This window comes from Cydia strobilella, chromosome 13 (genome assembly GCF_947568885.1).
Source record: "Cydia strobilella chromosome 13, ilCydStro3.1, whole genome shotgun sequence".
NCBI classification, from domain to species: Eukaryota; Metazoa; Arthropoda; class Insecta; order Lepidoptera; family Tortricidae; genus Cydia; species Cydia strobilella.
The window spans coordinates 626,411-643,303 of NC_086053.1; the positions used below are offsets into that span (position 1 = coordinate 626,411).

General features: G+C 36.9%; 1 protein-coding gene across 1 annotated transcript in view; it reads right to left on the reverse strand.

Moving 5' to 3' along the window:
- The window catches only part of LOC134746521 (uncharacterized), a 699,755-nt gene that overhangs the window by 216,816 nt on the left and 466,046 nt on the right, over positions 1–16,893 (reverse strand). The gene's annotated exons all lie outside the window — the stretch shown is intronic.

Genomic DNA, 16,893 nt, shown 5'->3' on the forward strand with positions numbered 1-16,893 from the left:
ATTATACTCGTTCTTGTAATAAAATAAATAAATACATGATCTCGCACTGCGCCAATATGAGCGCTGTTGGCCTAGCGACTTTCAATCCGGAGGTCGCGGGTTCAGACCCCGGATCGTACCAATGAGTTTTTCGGAACTTAGGTACGAAATATCATTTGATATTTACCAGTCGCTTTTCGGTGAAGGAAAACATCGTGAGGAAACCGGACTAATCCTAATAAAGCCTAGTTTCCCCTCTGAGTTGGAAGGTCAAATGGGAGACGCTTTTGTAAAAAGTAGTGCCCACGTAAATTCTTGGGATTAGTTGTCAAGCGGACCCCAGGCTCCCATGAGCCGTGGCAAAATGCCGGGATAACGCGAGGAAGATGATGATGATGAGTGCGCCAATATAATAAATATAAATGAAATGTATCGCGAGCAACGTCAATATAAGGTTAATGAAGTTAGGTTCGGCTATATGATACAGATACCAATCGAGGATCTACACTTATAGTAAAATAAGTTAAATTTAGATTTGTATCATTAGAAAACCACGAAAACATTGCAGCGGATTTGTAAATGTTGGAGGATGGAGAGACTTGATATGGATGAGATAAAAACTTTAACTTCACTTTCTTACTGCATTTATTATTTTTAATTGAAAATTCTTACATTTTTGATGTGATCGCTAAGAATGGCGGCTAGGAAGAGAGAGAACAGTGTTGCCACACGCAGGAGGCGATTTAAGCTATAAAGTAGGTTCTACACCACTGGACACTTACTTAGGTGTGTTTCACACAGGATTCACTTAAAGTGACACTGGTTAGCGGTATTATTAACAATGATGTCTGACTTTGAAGGAAGATTGATAGTTTTTACTATTAGCTCGTCTTTCGCTGAACCAATATAATTTGGCCACGGTAGTTGCATTGCCGATTGAATGTTTGTGTGACAAATGGGTTGCAGTGTTTTAGGAACAATACTGATAATAACTAGGTTGGAATGTTGGCAATAAAATTGTAATTATATTCGCCTACAAAAAAAACGGGGGCCTATTCTAAATTGTCAATTTAATCCGATTTTGATCTTGTTATGATATGACTTTGACGCGAACTTATTGCTGCGAGTGAAATAGATGCACTGCGAGTCAAGGTCGTATTAAAAAGAATAATTACACGCTTTCTTGAAGAAAAAGCAACTTTAACTCATGTCATAAATTTTCCTTCGCAGACCATTAAAAAACCGTCAAAGTTAAAAATAAACCTTAATTTTACCTTCGGACCGTTAAAACAAAGCTGCTAACTGCTCAACAAAACATTAACAGCACCGCAGCGTCAAATAACTGGTAATGTTGCCAGTTATAACCAGTTGTATAATAGTCTAAGAGCTCGCTCCGGAAAAGGTGTACAATTTATAGATATTGGGGACTTTTTATTACATCTCTGTTGTATACACATATAACTACGATTTATTTTTAAAATTATTATAATGTAATATTTGCCCAAGTACCGGCTGTTATATTTGAACTGATGTCACTATAAACTTTGTATTAGCTTATGAAAGGGCGCTTAAAGCCGACTTACATGTTTTTTTTTGAGAACAGAAACATCTCTAGTGTCTAACCAAGCTACATTACATTACGTTATGACAGTGTGTGGGAGTCCCGTTAAGGTATAAATATCAAATTCCTGTGAAAATATAGCGTTTGAAGTGGCGCTCCATACTTTTTCTGTACAAAGTCGGCTTAGACTTAGCTTAGATGGGCTAGATAAGGAGCCACTTTTCTTAAATTACGTGATCGGACCGCTGACAGCTGTTCATCGGTGTAGGTCTAGATAGGGAGCCAGTAAAAAAATTGTAAAGTAAATTGAAGGTGTGTAATTTCTAACCGGATTCGGCAATAGCTAAAAGGCAGAGTTATGATTTTAGGAGTGTTCGTAGCGTAGTGCCAAAACTATTTAATACAGTCAGCGACATGACGTTATTGTTAAGAGAATAAGAGCGTGTCAAGATCATTTTGAATCACTCGCCCGCTTAGTAACTTCTGCTGCTGACTGAACCTTTGTTCCAAGGCAAGCTCTCGGCCTATACCCACTTACGGAAGGGAGATAAAGAAACATAAATAATGACGGCGTTTGACGGCCAAAGTTGGGTGTAATCGTTGAGGCCCGAAATGTGACTCCAGCAATCTTTTGCTGTCAGAAATGGGTTTGGATACGGAAGAAGAGTTAGCGGTTACAAAAATAGTGTGTTGATAGCTATTCTGATTCTGTCAAAAGAAACGAATTAGAAAGTGACGAAAAATAGTCAACGATTACCGAGTAGTTAACAAGAGATAACGTAGAAATATTGACATAATAAATAAGTAAGTAATGTGAAAATTTTAATAACAAAACTTCCGTGAGACACAGACATAATAAACATTTTATTAACGGGATTATAAGTATATTAAATATGTATATTTATATACGTGAGTGAACCGTTATTAATATGTTTAATGTTAAAATCATAAAAATGGCAGTCTCAAAACGGTTTGGCTATTTGGGACTATTTTATGACTTGATTATGGGCATGATAAAAATATTGGATTAGTGCAAATATAGGTCAATAGTTGCTGAATTTCATTTGAGTAGGTACCTATATAAATTTTCATGAACAATTTAAGCTTTAAAAGAAGATTTTTGGCTTTTAAATCCATACTAATATTATAAATGCGAAAGTCTGTCTGTCTGTCTTTCTGTCTGTGTGTTCCCTCTTCACGCTTAAACCGCTGAATCGATTTTGATGAAATTTGGCATAGAGATAGGTTGAATCATATGGACATAGGACAGTTTTTACCCCGAAAATCATACTTAAGAAAGTAAAAAGCGGGGTGGAATTGAGAAAATTAATGAAGTGCCTGCTAATTTGTGTGCTCATGCTCAAATTGAATGATTGCTATGAGAATTTTCCAGGCGCTATATTTACTTTAGCTGCTGTTACTAAGTCCACGCAGACGAAGTTGCGGGCAAAAGCTAGTAATCTATAAGCTGACGCACCACTATCCGCTCACTACCCTGTCCTCAACCTAACCAGCCATGAAACTGAAGCAAGGCAGGTGCCCAGAATTAACAAAGTTTAATTTGTAACGTCTGCGGTAGCCTTAAAGAATGGTTCTATGAAAGTATCGGGGAAATATTGAACGGTAATTTTCGAAGAAAGTTTGTAAGGGATTGTTCTTTAAAAAGTTTTTCTATTGCGGTGTCTTATGCTGGCTGCTATGATTTACATTTATATTGAGTTTGGCTCCTGTGCGACCAAAGATATTTAAAAGATACGTAGATGACACTTTTACTATACTTCCGAAAAGTAGTGTTTCAACTTTCTTAGATCACCTAAATTCCATCCATAGCAAAATAAAATTTACTATGGAGTTGGAAAATGACTGTTCTCTCCCCTTCTTGGATGTATTGGTAAAAATAAATCCTGATAACACCCTAGGTCGCACTGTGTATAGGAAACCTACTCATACTGATAGGTACTTAAATGGCAAATCGCATCACCATCCCAGTCAACTTGTTACAGTAGGCAAATCTTTGTTTCAGAGAGCCCAGAGGATATGTGATGACCAGCATCTGGCCGCGGAGCTCCAGCATGCCAGGCGCGCGCTCCAGGCAAACGAGCTCAGGATACCGCGGGTCAACCAGAGGTCCTACATTAAGATCCTCACAGTCGAGCGCAGGCCTGCCATTCTGCCTTTTGTCAGGGGGGTCACGGACAGGATCAGCCACATCTTGAAGCGTGCTTCTATAAAAACATATTTCAAGCCAATGAAGAAGATGTCACAATTCCTGAGGCCTGTAAAATGCAATACCCCTTTACAGATTGCAAGAGTGTACAGGCTGGACTGAGAGTGTGGCCTATCATATGTCGGGCAGACGAAACGGAGCATTTCCACTCGGGTGAAGGAACACATAGCTGATGTCAAGCACCGTCGACCTAGGTCTGCAGTCTGTGAGCATGTCATGGATAAAGCCAATCACTCAATCAAGTTTGATAAGCCTCTGGTTCTTGCCAAGGAGAAGCGTTACTTACCCAGAATGCTGCGCGTGGCCATTGAGATTAAGAAATATCCAAACTTTAATAGGGAAGATGGCTTTTCTCTACCACCAGCTTGGGATCCTGTAGTCCATCTGATAAAGGAGCAAGCGAGACATAGACTGTGAGACCTTAGTGTTGGATGATGTTGCACATTCTGAGCATAATATGTTTTGAAAACATGTGTTCCACCGAGTTTGTTGCCGGTCCCATATTGGGATACCCTCCTACAATTTAGGAATTAAATCTTCTCGGGTCCGTGGTGTAGGGTTGGAGCCGGCGTAGTTTTTATCGCGTATATATATATATATATATATCTTTACTTGAAAATAATTGTAGTGTATAACTAGCCTTATGAACCGATTTTGCATGTACAACCAGCCTTAAAGTTTATAGTCTATGATTGTTCATTATTTTAGTATGTGGGTATTTTTGCACTTTGTAATTTTTCCTTAGTCACCCGTTGACCACGAACGCTGTAAAGGGTTCGAAACGTCGGAATGTATTATAGATTCAATATACGCGATATAATCCGTTTTCATAGTTTTATTTCATGAGTAACTGTCGCGGTAACCGAAGACAATATTTTATATTGAGTTTGATGAAATGTTTTGTCCAGGTGTTAATTTTCATAATATTCCATGGGGTTTGATTGCTGAGCGGACTCTAGGCTACCCAAGTGATGGGGCAAATCGAACGTGCACTGACATCAAATCGATATTAGAATGATATTGTAATCATATCAGTTAGCTGTCATTCGCGCGAATCGCGCGGGCGCCTCGCTTACACAAAACTTGTGCGGACAAGTCTGAGCGAAATGAACGCGCGAATGGCAGATAACTGATATGATTCAAATATCATTCTAATATCGATTTGGTGTCAGTGTTCGTTCGAATTGGCCTGCAAGTGGCAAAATGCCAGGTTAATTTCAGAAAGATGATGATGAATTGCATGTGAAAACACACATAGTAAATGAAAGTCAAACAAACAACACATCCACCATTAATTTAAAACACTACAAAACAATTAAAACGGACGAAGTATTAAAATCTCCGGAATAACGCCCGAGCGGTGCCCACGAACATAGATGACGTCCCACTAGATTCCCAGAAACAAGCAACACCTTTATAGTAAAAATTGTACTCATAACATAAAACAGCCAATTGTAATGTGTAATCTTTGAAACTCATTTTCTCAGTTTTAATCAGTGTCGCTGAACGATTGCATAACGCAATAAAAATGTCAATAAAGGATTAGCTATTGTAGCCAACGTTCTCCATAAAATTTTTCCACGTGTGATAGCGCGTAAAAGAAAGTTTATTTAAGTTACTAAAAGAATAAACACTGGTTTCTTGGAGAATGTATATAAGTATTTATCGGAATGCATAGTGGTGAATTTTGAACTTTATGCGTTGGCATGTATGTAGTCCAGTATGTAGGTATATATAATTATGTAGACTAGTCTCTGCACCAAGTTTCGGACTTCGATTCTAATTTTACAATTTCACACGGTTTTGATTTTGTTTTGACACTACCTGAAGATCGGTCCTTGAAAACTTGTAAATTGAATTAAAAGATCTGGCCATCACTGTCATTGTTTCAATAACTAATTTTCGGCAGCTATAATCATGCCTACAGTATGGGGTTCTTCAAAAAAGGAGTGTACAGGTTTTTAAAGGGTCGGCAACGCGCATGTAATATCTCTGGTGTTGCAGGCGTCCATAGGCTACGGTAATTGCTTATCATCAGGCGGGCCGTATGCTTGTTTGCCACCGACGTGGTATAAAAAAATGCCTCATCTAGTAGTTAATAGTGATCTGTCCCGCGAATACACTCACGAAATCAATTTTCATCACAAAAGGTGTTAACTGTTCGCACCGATGAACAGGATACACTGAATTATTGAACTCGAATAAACAACGGAATATCTCGTATTTTTTAAACGATAACAAACGATGCTAGGCTTGTTAGATGTTGACTGTAGCCATAGAGTAACTTATACTAGAGCGGTACTGTCATAGTAAATTTTGTAACCCCAGTCAATTCACTGCCATCTGTCGACACACTTTAAAACTAAAAATAAATATTTATAAAAATACGATAAAAATATGTATTTAAATATGGATAAATGATTTTTTTATTTGCATTAATTATTTTTATGATTTTGACCCATGTTCTTTCACTGATATGCGTTAAAATTGTTAAATAACAAACGAAACCGTTAACGCCATCTATACGACAGTAGGCCAAAGCTAGTAGCGCCCTCTGAACGAGAGTCAAATTTTCTTGATTTTCGAGGCACGTTTTTTCCTTAGACTGTATCCATCTATTACGGAGTTATATCTATATTTGCTGTAGCCAATCGTTTGGTGAGATTTTTAATCGGTTGCTTATAATTGGTAGTTGAAAATCGACTAGCTGTGCATAATCTGGCCACTTTACAGAATTTCAAACGTTATTAGTATTAATAACTATCAAAGATAGATATAACTCCGTAATAGATGGATACAGTCTAAGGAAAAAACGTGCCTCGAAAATCAAGAAAATTTGATTCTCGTTCAGAGGGCGCTACTAGTTTTGGTCTACAGTCGTATAGATGGCGTTGACGGTTTCGTTTGTTATTTATCAATTTTAACGCATATCAGTGAAAGAACATGGGTCAAAATCATCAAGATAATTAATGCAAATAAAAAAAATCATTTATCTTTATTTAAATACATTTTATCGTATTTTTACAAATCTTCAATTTTAGTTTTAAAGTGTGTCGACAGATGGCAGCGAATTTACTGGGGTTACAAAATTTACTATGACAATACCGCTCTAGTATAAGTTACTCTATGTAACTATTAAATAAAAAAAATTAAAAGATTCCCTACGTCATCATTTTGGAAAAGACCTGATACTCTTCAAACTGCTGGATCGATTTCTATGAAACATAACTGTTATGTTTCATAGAAATTGATCCAGCAGTTTGAAGAATATCAGCTCTTTTCCAACACATAGCTGTTATGTTTCATAGAAATCGATCCAGCAGTTTGAAGAGTATCAGCTGTTTTCCAATACATAGCTATTATATTACATAGAAATCGATCCAGCAGTTTGAAGAGTATCAGCTCTTTTCCAAAATGATGAACGTAGGGGTTTTTTTTAAAGATCCATCGCAAGCAAACTCGCTTTCACGGTAAAAAAACCGCATTACAATCGGTCCATCCTTTTGAGAGCTACGATGCCACAGACAGACAGACATTGGCCTCAAACATTTAACACCCCTCGTTTTATAAAATACCTAATAAGTGTTCCGTGACCAAAGTTTCGTACGGAACACTAAAAATGAATTATAATTTTTACGTTTAGGACCATCGTAGCAGGGGCCCACTGACTATCAGTATCAGGCCTGTCAGTTAGAACAAAAATTTGACAGTTCCGAACAACAGAACTGACAGGCCGTTATCGTCCGGAGGACTGATAGTCAGTGGACCCCTTTACAAGTAATGCTGGCAATTTTATATATTTTTTAATAAAACATTTTTGATGCAATTGTTTAGTTCTTAAGCAATTAAACCATGGATACTATATAAAGGAGCCAAATCTCTATGTATGAAAAGTGTCCATCAAAAAACAGTAATTAGGCGGCGCCACCATACACCGAAATACTACCAAAAACAACCTACGTAATTTGGTCGGGTTATTTGTTGCCTTATATGGTTCATGTTATATGTACTCATGTCCCAGAGCCTAACTAGCGCCACCGGAGAGATTAGGAACTATTATTTAAAGCTGAAAGCGGTCACTTTTGCAACAATTCTGCCATAAGAGATTGGCATCCTTTCTATACCATCCATAAATTAAACTATCAATAAACTGATGAGATGAGGCCATATTTGAATCAATACTTAATGAAAAGTACGACAAACCAGGTGAAGGTTATTCCGATCTAAAAATTGTATGTAAAATACTAACATGTTTCGGTGACATTATAAATATTGTATGCAAGTAGAAAACGCTAAAAAGTAATAAATAAAATACCATTATTACATTTTTATTCAATAAAATGCAAGGCAATGCACGCCGTAATATTGCGAGGAAGCAGTGATATACAAGTGGACATTAAAAGGCAGGACAATGGTGCTATGGCGCGTGGTACATTTAACTCTGAATTTACGACGTCTTTAGACGTCACCAGGATAGGTAGACTTGGAAATTACTAAATTGTAGACTAGTTTAAAGATAGTGTGTTGTTATCTGAATAGTGAAATCTCAGGTTTAGAAAACAATATAGAGTTAAAACTGAGGTAACTACCATACATTAATTATCTGGGAGAGTTATATTTGCAATATATTCCAAAAATGGCACAAGCACTAGTTTTTACAAAAGCTGCCACCTCTTTCTTAAAAGAGCTTGATATTTAAAAATAACTTAAAATATTTTAATAACAACTGCCAGGCATAAAACTTATATTTTTAGTAAGTCCAAAGATAGATATAACTCCGTAATAGATGGATAGTCTAAGGAAAAAACTTGCCTCGAAAATCAAGAAAATTTGATTCTCGTTCAGAGGGCGCTACTAGTTTTGGCCTACAGTCGTGTAGATGGCGATGACGGTTTCGTTTACATTATTACATTTACATATTATTATTACATTTTTATTCAATAAAATGCAAGGCAATGCACGCCGTAATATTGCGAGGAAGCAGTGATATACAAGTGGACATTAAAAGGCAGGACAATGGTGCTATGGCGCGTGGTACATTTAACTCTGAATTTACGACGTCTTTAGACGTCACCAGGATAGGTAGACTTGGAAATTACTAAATTGTAGACTAGTTTAAAGATAGTGTGTTGTTATCTGAATAGTGAAATCTCAGGTTTAGAAAACAATATAGAGTTAAAACTGAGGTAACTACCATACATTAATTATCTAGGAGAGTTATATTTGCAATATATTCCAAAAATGGCACAAGCACTAGTTTTTACAAAAGCTGCCACCTCTTTCTTAAAAGAGCTCGATATTTAAAAATAACTTAAAATATTTTAATAACAACTGCCAGGCATAAAACTTATATTTTTAGTAAGTCCAAAGATAGATATAACTCCGTAATAGATGGATAGTCTAAGGAAAAAACTTGCCTCGAAAATCAAGAAAATTTGATTCTCGTTCAGAGGGCGCTACTAGTTTTGGCCTACAGTCGTGTAGATGGCGATGACGGTTTCGTTTGCTATTTAACAATTTTAACGCATATCAGTGAAAGAACATGGGTCAAAATCATAAAAATAATTAATGCAAATAAAAAAAATCATTTATCTATATTTAAATACATTCTATCGTATTTTTATAAATCTTCATTTTTAGTTTTAAAGTGTGTCGACAGATGGCAGTGAATTTACTGGGGTTACAAAATTTACTATGACAGTACCGCTCTAGTATCAGTTACTCTATGGTAAGTCTCTTAATTTTCATAATGTAATTTGTAACACATTTGAAATGGCGTCCCCACCCTATAATTACCGCGGCCGTTGTCAACGCAAAACCGGAATACATAAAAACACTTGAACATTAATTCAACAACTATTCGCATTATGCGCGTGTCACTGCCATTAAATTTATACAGTTTACTTATATAGCGGTAATTTATTTCGTCGTTATAGTATGGCAAAACAAGGCGCCACCACCACCAGTTAGCTGCGACCACGACCAGTGAAACCTATGTCACAGAATAAGTAATATTATCATACAGAACGGCCACGCACCGCCCCGCCCCGACTAATTTACCTCGCCCCGCGACAGAAATCTGGCGGACTTCTGGCGTACTACCACAGATTATATAATACTGCTGTACTACTCTCAGTACTATTTTTAAGCAACTTACTCACACTATGACGCATGACGCGTGTACAGACGTGCCGTTCATACATAGAAACGCAAGTCATTTTTGATGTATAGCGTGTCCGCCCTGTGCCTATGTCGAAACGTCGGTAACATGGAGACTATATAAAGGAGCCAAATCTCTATGTATGAAAAGTGTCCATCAAAAAACAGTAATTAGGCGGCGCCACCATACACCGAAATACTACCAAAAACAACCAACGTAATTTGGTCGGGTTATTTGTTGGTTCATTTCATGTTATACTCGTGTCCCAGAGCCTAACTAGCGCCACCGGAGAGATTAGAAACTATTATTTAAAGCTGAAAGCGGTCACTTTTGCCATAAGAGATTGGCATCCTTTCTATACCATCCATAGTCGGTAAATTAAAGGTGACAAAATAAATTCGCGATAGACCCGATTGTAAATGTGATTTAATATGAAAAAAGGCGAGTAACTCGAGTTTTAACTTACATAAATACAGGTATTATGTTTTTTTATTTATTTATGTACTGTATTTATCAAATAGGTATAAAAGCAAAAGTAAGATATATTTAGCTCTCTGTTTTATAAAAATATACCTATCTTTATCTTGTAATCAGCTTTTAATTCAATTACAATTGTCATTACAATCTTATATTTTTTAATTAGTACAAATTACGCACAAATAAACCGCTTAGGTTGTTAAAATAATCAAAAATTAATTGCATTTTGAAGTCATTATAAATACAAAATGATTACGTATTCGTTCAAAAATTTATTACCCGAATTATTAGTTATTATAATTACTTTGCCTTTTATTGTACCCAACCCAATGCCTAAAGCAGCAGTCCACATGTAAATTTACGATACAAGTGCGAAAGATAGGAATTACACGAATTACCTATTCGCAAGTGTATCGTACAACATCGTAAATTTTCGACGTAGTTACGTAATGTGTTTATTATAGCACCTGGTGTTGTAATGTAGCACCAGATGTAATGTAATAGATATAATATATTGGAACACATCCCTTTTTAGGGTTCCGTACCCAAAGGGTAAAAACGGGACCCTATTACTAAGACTCCGCTGTCCGTCTGTCCGTCTGTCACCAGGCTGTATCTCATGAACCGTGACAGCTAGACAGTTGAAATTTTCACAGATGATGTATTTCTGTTCCCGCTATAACAACAAATACTAAAAACAGAATAATATAAATATTTAAATGGGGCTCCCATACAATAAACGTGATTTTTTTGCTGTTTTTTTCCGTAATGGTACGGAACCCTTCGTGCGCGAGTCCGACTAGCACTTGGCCGGTTTTTCTATGGTAACGAAGGTGTGTTACAATATATTTGGCCACTTTGGCCGTTACTATCTATATAATTGAAGCTGACTGTACAAACAGCAACACTTAACTGTCCATCGATGGACTTTATTACTTTTGTAATAAGATCCACCAATGGACAATTGAACAGTTGGGCGATGGTACAGTCGCCATCAGATATATCGGAGCGGCCGAAGTGCTCAAAAATATCTGAACACGCACCTAGCGCCTTGACAATAGAGGCGTGTGTTATTTGTGAGCACATTGGCCGCTCCGATATATCTGATGGCGACTGTACTATGTTTTTAAATCACAGCTTTGAGCCGCGGCCCTTATGTCGTAGTATAAAGTATAATTACGGCCGCCGTAGGATGACAAATGGTAATTATACGTGCTGATTATACTATAATTACCGTGGGTTGTAATTGTTTGTTTTGTTTCACGATATTAACGAGTTGCCTGAACAGTGCAGATAAGTATAATATATAACATTTAAAACTTTCGCGGTTTAAACACATATTAAATCACATTTACAGTGAAACCTGTGTCGAAACGTCGGTAAATAAAGGTAACAAAATAAATTCGCGATAGACCCGTTTCTAAATGTGATTTAATAAGTATAATATAATTGTAAAACCACAGGACAGGATATGGTCTTAGGATATTAACTGGTTGTTTTTCGGTGAAATTACCTACACATTTACTCGTTCATCTGTGAAGAAAGTCAAAGGCCTGTTTACAATTGGTAAAAAGTAAGTAAGCAAAAATCTTGCGAAACTTTTTTTCATCGAAAGACCTCGTGAGTTGTAGGACCAACATAAAAATGCGCGAATATTTTTTTTTTTAATAAAATGGTGCTTAAGTGATATAGAGTAACCGTTTAATCTTTTTAATACGAAATGGATAAAGTATAAATATCTTTTACCGGCTAAACAAAATATAATTGTAAGTATTGGTATAGGTATTATTTTTTAAGTTGATTCAAATTAAGTTTGAATTTACTTCTGTTACTGACGTTGCTGTTTTCTTTCTGTATTTTTTATTGAAAGAAAGAAAGAAATACATCTATTTAACATCATAAACATTGGACAATACTTTGAAATAACACACACAACACAAACTAGATGCTAAACTCAGCATAATGCCGCGGCAAGCCATGACGCTAATTTTCAGTGGGTACTGACTAAAACTAAGCTACAACTAAACTAAACTATACGAGTGGTAACACACACGTCAAACACAGATAACAGAATACCGACACAATGAAGAGGGAAACTACAAAATAAAATAAACTGAAATTAGGCGGTAGATGTTGTTCAACGTTGCGGACCGTTAGCTTGCATACTAAAAAGCTGTGCAATAAAGAGTATTTGTATTGTATTGTATACTTGAACAATTAAAATGTTAGTCGAAATCCGACTTACAACCTTCCCAAATACCATTGGGTCGGTGGTCGGTGTAAGCGAAGCTGACTTGCAAAAACGACTAATGGAGCCTTCATCCAGTCTAGTAATGGCGACGCTTTTTGCGGGACTCCAAATGAAAGGATATCTCGCAAAAAATTAGCTTTTAGGATGAATGTCTTCGGAATTTACAAAGTAAAATTGGCATAGTTGAAAATTTTGGGCTTTGATGAGATATGTATGAATTTATAGCCCTTCTACCTAATTCAATTGGTTGGTAAGGTAGTTGTATGCTGATTGCTTAAGCTTAAATTTGGATTAAATAATAATACAATAATAAGCATAATATTAAATGGTTACTGAGTGGGACCCACGGAGCACCATAGACGGTGCAGGCCGGGGTTCAGGCAGACCAAAAAGGAGATGGCGGGACGACTTGGACGCATTCTACCCCAAATGGTGGGAAAATGCCGATGACAGGGTCGAGTGGAGAAAACGAGGGGAGGCCTTTGCCCAGCAGTGGGACACCAAAGCAGGCTAAAAAAAGCATAATATTTACATTCAGTCACGTAGCCAAATCATAAACGACCTATGTCAATAACTTCTCACCAATAGTTTAGGTTAATAGTAATCAGTATATAGTGTGGTTAAGACTCGAGGCCTTTGAGTCCACTGCTTTTATACTCAACTCAGTTTATCAGACTGAATCTCGAGTTGTTTACAATTTGTTAGAGACCTCTTATCCAGTTACTCTGTAAAATGTATGGGTAAGTTATACCATACAGTAACGCTTAAATGACTCGGAACTTTGATTTGGAAGTTTTTTGTAGCTCAGTCTCATAAAAACGAGTCGAGTCCTTAGAATTTATACTCAAAACACGAGCTCCTACCAACACTAGCAGTAGCATTCCACGGGCTGTGAGTTGTCTCGTACAAACCCATTATATTTCCTGTGTTGCGACTTTTTTATCGGCGTTGATTAATACGGAGCGGCGGAGGAGATGATTGTTTTTCTGTTCATATTTTTGACCATTTGTCACAGAAAAGAAAACTTTTATACCTGCAAATCCTGAGAAAATTCGCGTTCGTACGGGGCAACGGTAGACAATTTCGTGGAATGCTTCTAGAGCAGTAGGGTTTACTAACGAGCTATCGAATCTGAAAAAGCGCCATCTATATTTAATCAGACTTACTTACTTACTTACTGCTGTGGCGCAACGACCCGAAGTGGATCTTGGCCTCCGACACCAAAGACCGCCATGCTACTCTGTCCAAAGCTGTTTCTTTAATCAGCCTTGAATTTTATTAACTGCGGCAGAATGCTTACAACATATCAATTGCCTGTTAAAATAACAATACTTACATAAATTGTATTGGGGTTGAACTGGAAGATCCTGTGGTACCTATTTAAGTTAATTTCTTGTCCCTTAACGTGTCATAAGTCATAACTATAAATCCCGTCTCAAATTTTAACTATAAAAGCCTTCTGAAACACATTTTCAGCCGCAACGATAAAAATTAACGCCCAAACTTCAATGCCCAAAAGACCGGCGATCATCAGAAGGGCCGGAAGACCCGTTCGAGGATATTTACAATCTGCTCAGTGGCCCTTTAGGCCTGGCGCTTTATTATTACCTCTCGCCGAGCGCTTGTCTTACACAAACCAGGATAAGTTAAGTATTTTTAAACTTTACGAAGTCAAAGGGACTGGCATTAAATTTAAATATCACGAAAATTACAAAAAGGTAATTTTTATCAGCAAGTAGATATAGATAGACTTCACATTTCCTGCACTCATGCAGTCAGCACTCGGCAGCATCACTACAGCAATATCGCAGCGCTACAACATTACTGCCGACTGCATTGCTGCTGCAATAGTACATTGTGCAACGAGGGCGGTAAGTGAAATATTGCAAATGGAGTGAATTGTCTTTAATTCAGTAGTAGTATGCAATATTCTTACACCCTGAGTTACATACAATGTTTTTCATCACACTTGCAAAAAAGTGAAACAATTCTTAAATATGGTAACTTTTCAGACATTCACCCATACGGCATTCAGCCCCTATTTGTAAATTATGTAAAAATATTTTAAACCGCTATTTAATTTAATAAGTCAAATTGAAAACTGTAATAGATGTCATATATTAAAGAAAAAGTGACGAAGCCCTCCAGTGGTGAAGGCCGGATTCGAACCGGCGTTTTTAGCTATCACGGCTAACGCCATGAACCCCTAGGCCACCCCGCCACGGCGGTGCCCGTCCGAATTTCTCAAGTCAAATTGAACAAAAAAATATATAAACGTCAGCATTTTAATAATAAAACTCTTTATTCCTTGACTTGGTTCGTATGAATAATTGACATATAAATAATAAAAAGCTACAGCTTTTTTTCTCAAAATCCTTAACTCCCGCAGGAACAGTTAAAGGCCTTTATTGTCCTGCAGTACACCCGCATGAAATAAGATCTTTTTCGAGAGTAAGTGTGATGAAAAAGTCGAAATTTGCAGCAGCAATGCAGTCGACAGCAATGTCGCGTCGTAATGTTGTCGCAATCTGAATTCGAACGATTTCTTTATTCGCAAACGTCATGGAACCTATAGGAAACTTGAGTCGATAGCTCGAGAGCAATAGGAATCCATGGACAGGCGTTTTAGGCCTGATTTGCATACTTTTGCCTACAACATTGGAATAATGGCGTACGTTTTGCTCAACTTGGGAATGGTTTGCAAAATCGACGAATTTAGTGATGGAGATTCTGTGATTTACATTAAATAAAATACTATTCAAGGAAAGTCTAATCTTTATCTGTTTATGTAAGAAGTTAAGATATATATGTATTATACATACATACAGTCAGTTCCAAATATAAATATATGTCTACAGTTCGCATTCTAGGGTGTCTGTCACAGTCGAATTGTTCTACATACAGGGACTTAGATATTTTTAAAAGACTATTAGAGAATGAATCCAAACAAATAATAAGTACATAAATAAAGATGCACGTTTATTAAGTGTGCAATTATTAATTTACTAGATATCTTTTCATATACAAATTAAATGACAGACATAAAACATTACACATCAATTCTTTACTTAAAGTTGGACATAAGAGATTTAAAATTAATTATTGCTCAAACTAGTTTTTCCCAAAACTATTCTCAATTTTCTGTAGCCTATTAAACATATTAGTAACGGGTTACTCACGTATTTTAAGTCGAAAACGCTCGACATTCGATTCGACGTTTTCGACTTAAAATATGTGAGTGACCCGTTACTAATATGTTTAATATGTCTGTGTCTCACGGAAGTTTTGTTATTAAAATTTCTGTAGCCTATTCGAAAAGAAATTGTTCCCCTAAAATTACATTCACCGTCTCAGGTAGGTTATATATATACTTACTTACTTACTTCACTGGCTCAGTGACCCAAAAAGGATCTCATCAAGAGAGCGCCACTCTGCCCTAATCTGCGCCACTTCTCGCCAGTTGGGTATTCCGAGGGCAGACAGTTCTTTTAGGGCTTCGTCACTCCAGCGGTATCTGAGACGCCCAGACGGACGCTTTCCGCTCGGATGCCCCACAGCTCTTCTATATACTAAATACTAAATAATGGATATAAGCATATTCAACGTCATCCTGAACTTACTGTATTTTCTAAATTCACGCTATATCGAACCCTATTCGCTTAACATATGATCGACGCTCAAACACGTGTATATAAGCGAATTTATCCGACCGTATTCGGCTCAGTTTGTACCTATGTAGTACCTAGTACTAACACATGCCTAGTTCTTGGCTCCGTTTAAATATTTATTCTTTGATCAGTTCAAATGCCAGCTAGTTTTGTTAGTTTAAATGTGGTTTGTTCAATAAGTTTTAGGAGATTGCTTACTATTGAAAAGAAAAACGAACTAAAGTATTGATTTGAAATGAAATGAAAGCACTTATTTCGCACACAAATACATCCAAATTATGCTAGTAATAACATATCTATAGGTACATACATAGTTTCATTTTTAGGGTTCCGTATCCAAAGGGTAAAAACGGGACCCTATTACTAAGACTCCGCTGTCCGTCTGTCTGTCTGTCACCAGGCTGTATCTCATGAACCGTGATAGCTAGACAGTTGAAATTTTCACAGACGATGTATTTCTGTTGCCGCTATAACAACAAATACAAAAAGTACGGAACCCTCAGTGCGCGAGTCCGACTCGAACTTGGCCGGTTTTTTTTTTCGTTTGAGCAATTTAAGTAGATAAATTAT